This window comes from Scyliorhinus canicula, chromosome 19, assembly GCF_902713615.1.
Source record: "Scyliorhinus canicula chromosome 19, sScyCan1.1, whole genome shotgun sequence".
Classification (NCBI taxonomy): domain Eukaryota; kingdom Metazoa; phylum Chordata; class Chondrichthyes; order Carcharhiniformes; family Scyliorhinidae; genus Scyliorhinus; species Scyliorhinus canicula.
In genome coordinates this window covers 43,693,902-43,700,888 of record NC_052164.1, presented here as the reverse complement: position 1 = coordinate 43,700,888, position 6,987 = coordinate 43,693,902, and positions in this window count along the sequence as shown.

Genomic DNA, 6,987 nt, shown 5'->3' with positions numbered 1-6,987 from the left:
CCTCTTACAATATTTGTTTGAAATAATGAGGAACATTATTTCAAACTAGCTGAAGCAGCTTGTGCAACTGAATGAGTAACCAGTCCAGTTGTGTAATGTAAAAGAAACAAAAATAACAAGACTATTATGCACAAGGACACTTGAAGTATATTTACCATTTTATCTGAAGTTATTATGCACACGTTGCCTGAAATCACTGCGATGCCCCTTTTCCCACATAACACCCAATTTTAGTAATTCAATATAGGTCAAATCTTGCTAATAATTAGCAAACAATGCCGCTTAGGTGACCCAAGACTGGGAATAGTCTCTTCCTGGTTCAATGAAGGCATAAAACTCTCTTTTAGAGGGGAATATCTGCAATCTTCCATCAGGCCTTTGTGGCTTGAATCATAGATGGAATGAGCCTGTCTGACTGTTGGATGGAGAACAGCCTCCTTCTCCAATGAGGGTGCTAGCAGTTATAATGTTCAGTCTCTTTGTCATCCCACCCTGTGGATTAATTCAGCCGTCTCCATCTCTATTTCTTTGCCTCATTTATAAAGCCCCACTGATCTCTGGTAAATGTTTCTGATATGGCCATTCGCACCTCAATGTATCTCGATGCCTGCTAATCTTGTTACTGGGCAAATCACATCTCATTATTCCTCTAGACCCCTGCTAGTCCTGCTACTTGCATGTTATTTTCTTTTTGTCTCGTTCATTGTTATCTTTGTTAATTTCCCAATTTTCTAACACAAAATTCCATTCCTCACTTTAACCTCTCTGCATTTGGGTTTATTGTCACGTGCCGAGGTACAGTATTGTTTTGGGTCCAGTTCAGACAGATTGTTCTACACATGAAAAACAGGACGTACGATAGATACACATTGTAAATACATAGACATTGGGTGAAGCATACGGGGCGTACTAAGTAGAGAAAATGCGTGGAGAGTTCAGTCTATAAGAGGGCCATTCAGGAGTCCAGTAACAGCAGGGAAGAAGCTGATTTTGAATCTATTAGTGCGTGTTCTCAGACTTTTGTATCTCCTGTCCGATGGAAGAGGTTGGAGGAGAGAATAACCTGGGTGGGATGGGTCTTTGATTGTGCTGCTTGCTTTCCCAAGGCAGCGGGAAGTGTAGACAGGCAATGCTGGGAAGTGGGCTTGAAGAGATGGACTGGACTGGGCTGTGTTCATGACTAGTTTCTTATGGTCTTGGGCCAAGCAGTTGCCATACCAGGCTGTGATGCAACCAGATAGGATGCTTTCTATGGTGCATCTGTAAAAATAGGTAAGAGTCAATGTGAGCATGCCGAATTATCTTAGTTTCCTGAGGAAGTTTGGGCGTTGTTGTACTCTTTTGGTCATAATGTCGACGTGGATGGACCAGGACAGATTGTTGGTGATGTGCACACCTAGGAATTTGAAGCTGTCAACCATCTCCACCTCTGCACCATTGATGCAGAAGGTTGTATATGATACTTTGCTTCCTGATGTCAATAACAAAAATAGTTTTGTTGACGGGGAGGGAGAGATTGCTGTTGTTAACACCACACCACTAGGTCTCTTTCTCCTTCTTGTACTCTGACTCATTGTTGTTCGAGATCCGACCCACTATGGTCATGTCATCAGCAAACTTGGTAGATGGAGCTGGAGCAAAATGTTGCCACACAGTCGTGTGTGTGTGTGTGTGTAGAGAGTATGGTAGCGGGCCATGAAATTAATCCCAGCCAGTTTGTTCATTTATTTAAATTGGTGCTATGTTGGGTGGGGTATAGCTAGACATTGCAAAATGAGAAGTTCATTCAAATCACTAAAGTAATATATTGAAATCCACAGCTGTAGTAATATATACATTTTCATTGTTTTAAATATTTTAATGGCGGTGCAATTTTACATGATCAATAATCTAAACCATTAGGTCGTGTCTATGCCTGAAACTGATGGGGTGTCGTCAAATCTTCCAACTGCAACAGTAGTTCTCCCAATGAAACCACAAGATCACACTGCAAGGGATGGTATCAATAAGTTAATTCAGTCTTTGTGGTTTTTGTTTTTTTTAAAAAGCAATGCATTTCTTGCCCAACCTGTTGCACTCACTTGCATTCCAATGTCGAGAGTTCAAGGAAAAACAGTACTTAAAAAAAAGTGTCAAAAATTAGTGGGGATGGCGAGATTTCTTTTTCAGAATTTTAATATCCGATGTCTTGACGATGGTGCTAGTTAAGCATGAAAATAAAGATATGGATGACAAGCTAATGCTTTGCATTTATTTTCAATAAATAAACTGATTAAAATCATTAATTATATTGAACATACAAACTAGCATCAGGATAAGGCCACTCGATCCTTTTTTAAAAAAAATATTTTTATTCTCCACTTTCACTTTCTTCAGAATTTACACCCTACCAACAAACAGTAAATGGTAACAAATACAATGTCAATCCCCTTATTAACAACAATGATCCCATCCTCCCACCACCCCCCAAATAATGGCTCACCTGAAAAATGAAATGAAAATTGCTTATTGTCATGAATAGGCTTCAAATGAAGTTACTGTGAAAAGCCCCTAGTCGCCATATTCCGGAGCCTATTCGGGGAGGCTGTTACGGGAATTGAACTGTGCTACTGGCCTGCCTTGGACTGCTTTCAAAGCCAGCTCTTTAGCCCTGTGCTAAACAGCCCCATACCTGACAATGTAAGCATCAAATAAACCTAAACCTCTCAAGCAGGAGAAAGGAATCAGGAATCGACCCTGGTCACCGTTGACACATATAGTCCACCCCCCCAATATTCAATGCCATCCAATCCCCGAAAGAGTACCATGAATGAACTGTAGGCAGCCCCCCCCCCCCCCCCCCCCCCCCCCACAGACTCCTCCCCTCCACTTTCTCTTGTAAACTCCTCCCCCCAACCTCGGTACCTTCCTCCAACCTTTCACCCCGGTGAGACTCGCCAAAACCTGTTCTACCAGGCTCTGATGGCCCCAGCACCCCCCCTAACCTCACTCCCGTTCACTGGCCGGCTTAAACCAGCCAGCGTGGAGGCTCCCACCTGGTTCTCCTTCCCCTCTTGCCCGGTCCCAGAAAAACTAAGAAATCCCCTTTAACACACAACCCCCGCATACACCCCCAAGCCCCAAAGAACCATTATTGAAAATGAAAGTCCCAACTCTTCCCTTGTCCAAATATACATCGTCGACTCATTTAGTACACACACCGACATGCAATGAAAAAATAAAGTTACATGAGGCTACATCGGTACACGACCTGCTCTCAGTCCCATTTCTCAATTCTGCCACAGTCCTTCTGCCTTCGCAAACCCCTCCGCCGCTTCCGCCGTCCCAAAATAAAAGTCCTTGGATTTGTAGGTCACCCTCAACTTAGCTGGATATACTATGCCGCACTGCACCTTGCTGATGTACAGTGTCTTCTTCACCCGGCTGGAGGCAGCCCACCTCCTCGCCAGCTCCACTGTAAAGTCCTGGTATATGCGTATATCAGCTCCAGCCCACTGCACCACCCGCTTCTGCTTTGCCTAGCACAGGACCTTCGCCTTCACGCTATACCTACGGAAACAGTTACTATTCTTGGCGGCTCACTCGCCTTTGGTACAGGCCTCCACGACGATAAGCCCGATCCAGTTCGTATCGAGAGGGATCATCCCCCTCCCCCAATAGCTCCGCCAACATCGTGGCAAAATACTCTGTTGGCCTCGGGCCTTCCACCCTTTTGGGCAGACCCATGATCCTCAGATTCTGCCGCCTGGATCTGTTTTCCAGGTCTTCCATTTTGGCTCGCAGACCCTTGTTGGTCTTTATCACCTTCTGCAACTCCTTCCCCATCGAGGTGAGTTGATCACTGTGTTGTGATAATACCTCTTCCACTTCCTTCAGTGTCTCACCTTGCCCCCGCACCTCCGCCGCTGCGCCTCATACCACCGCCCTCACCGGGGCAATCGTCTCCTCCACCAGCACTTTCAATACCACCTCCATCTCCTTCTTCATCGCTTCCATGTGCTTTGTGAACTATTTTTCAGGTTCCATAACCATCACTTTGGTCTTTTCTTCTGCTGTGAGCGATGCGGCCTCCCCTGGTGCTCCAGACTCCGCTTTCCTTACAGCCCCTGCGCTGACTTTTCCACTCACCGGCGAGGCCTCTCGATCCTGCTCCACCGTTCAATAAGATCACAACTAATCTGATTGTAACCTCAACCCCACACTCCTGCCCATCCCCAATACCCTTTCACCCCTTTGTTAATAAAGAATCTATCTCGCTCAGCCTTAACAATGTTCACAGATTCTGCTTCCACTGCCTTTTAAGGAAAAGAGTTCCAGAGACTCATGATTATCTTGAGAGAAAATAATTCAACTCACCACTGTCTTAAATGAGCGACCCCTTATTTTTAAATAGTGATCCTTAGTTCTAGATTCTTGGACAAGCTGGTATTGTTCTTGAGCAAAGAATGTTTTTTTTTTAATTGTTTCCGGAATGTGGGCTAGGAATGTCACTGGCTAGGCCAGCGTCTATTGCCCATCTATTGCCCATCCCTAATTGCTGGTGAGAAGGTGGTGGTGAGTTGCTTTCATGAACCGCTGCACTCCATGTGGTGTTAGGGAGGCAGTGCCAGAACTTTGACCCAATGACGGTGATATGTTTCCAAGTCAGGATGATGGGTGGCTTGGAGGGGAACTTCCAGGTAGTGGTATTCCCATGTATTTGCTGTCCTCGTCCTTCTAGATGGTAGTGGTTGTGGATTTGGAAGGTGCTGCTGAAGGAGCCTTGGTGAATTCCTACTTTGCATCTTGAAGATGATACACACTGCTGCCACAGTTGATCATTGATGGAGGGAGTGAATATTTGTGGAAGGTGTGCCAATCAAGCAGGCTGTTTGTCGTGATTGGTGTCAAGCTTGTGTGTTGTAGCTGCACTCATCCAGGCAAGTGGGGAGTATTCCAGTACACTCCTGGCTTGTGTCTTGTATGTAGTGGACAGGGTTTGGAAATCAGGAGGTGAGTTACTTGCTGCCGGATTCCTAATCTCTGACCTCTTGTAGCCACAGTAACAATAATCTTCATTAGTGTCACAAGTACGCTTACATTAACACTGCATGAAGTTACTGTGAAAATATGGCTTGACAAATTCATTTTATGCTCAACGATAACCCCCAGGATATTGATAGTGGGGGATTTAGTAATGGTAATGCCATTGAATGTCTAGGGGAGATGGTTAGGTTCTCTTTTACTGGGGATGGCCATTGCCTCATACAAGTGTTACTTTCCTCTTGTCAGCTCAAACCTGGATATTGTCCAGGTCTTGCTTCTTTTCGATGTGGACTGCTTCAGTATCTGAGGAGTCACTGAACATTGTGCGATCGTCAACAAACATCCCCAATTCTAACCTTATGATGTAAGGAAAGTCATGAATGAATAATCTGGAAATGTTTGAAAATACCCTGATGAACTCCTGCACTGATGTTCCGGGACCGAGATGACTGACCTCCAACACAAATAACCAGTTATTGTCACAAATAACCAGCACAGTGGTAGGCACTGTTGCTTCACTGCGCCAGGGTCCCAGGTTCGATTCCCGGCTTGGGTCACTGTCTGTCCGGAGTCCGCACGTTCTCCCTGTTTCTGCGTGGGTTTCTTCCGAGTGCCCCGGTTTCCTCCCACAAGTCCCGAAAGACATGTTGTTAGGTCATTTGGACATTCTGAATTCTCCCTGTGTATCTGAACAGGTGTCGGAATGATGGCGACTAGGGGCTTTTCACAGTAACTTCATTGCAGTGTTAATGTAAGCGTACTTGTGGCAATAAAGATTATTATTAGGATGAGAGGCGGGTTTATGTGATGGACTGGGTAGTGTTCATGACTTTCTGCAGTTGAACTAATGTGTTCTTATTTTCTGTGACTTAGGTATTTTATTTACAATACAGACAACTCCTCTGGGCACTGTCAAAGTTTGTGTTTTATTTAAAAATATTTTTGAAACGTGCTGCTGACAGTTATGGCCAGAGAACACTATTTACCTGTCAGAATCTTCCATTTCATGCCCACCCAGAAGGCAGAGTTGGAACTTTGTGTTAGGGTTCTTAAAATTCTCAACTGATTCCCCAACATTACATTTTAGCCATGTTATTGCATGTTTTTGGTCAAGTTTGAAAAGCAATTCCATAAAAATGTGATTGACTTCCAGAAATACATGAAAGAATGAGCATAATTCAGTTTCTCAGCATTTACAATACAATACTCAGTCTTGTGGCTGGACGTCACGCTTCCAGGCCTCTCTTTGGATGGACTTACCTTTGATGTGTTACTGGATGTCGTTCAGTTAGAATCAGCCAGGGGAGCACAAATGGAAGCTGTCAATGCCTGTGCTGGCTCAGTGCAAGGGGTAAGCAATTAGACACATTGCCTTTTTTTTCACCCCTGGCCACATGTTAAATTAAAAGCCAAATTCTGCGGATGCTGTAAATCTGGCATAAAAACAGAAAATGCTGGAACTCCTCAGGATGTCCGACAGCGTCTGTAGAAAGAGAAACAGAGTTATCGTTTCGAGCCTGAATGGTGTTGGAGCCATATGGACATGAAAGGGTAACTCCGCTTTTCCCTCCACGTATGCTGCCAGAGCTGCTGAGTTATTCCAGTATTTTCTGATTTTATTATAGTCACAAGACAGTGGCACAGCATGGCTGGCTCATGTCGCCAGGGACCAAGTTTCAATTCCGGTCTTGGATGACTGTCTGTTTGGAGTTTGCACATTCTCCCCATGTCTGTGTGGATTAATAATAATAATAATTCCCTCCAGCTGCTCCGGTTTCCTCCCACAGTCCAAAAATGTGCAGGTTAGGTGTATTGGCCATGCTAAATTGGGTTGGGGGTGGGCCTAGTAGGGTAATCTTTCAGAGTTTAGCTTAGTTGGCTGGACAGATGGTTTGTGCAGAGCGAGGCCAACAGTGTGGGTTCAATTCCTGTACCGGCTGAGGTTATCCATGAAGGCCCTGC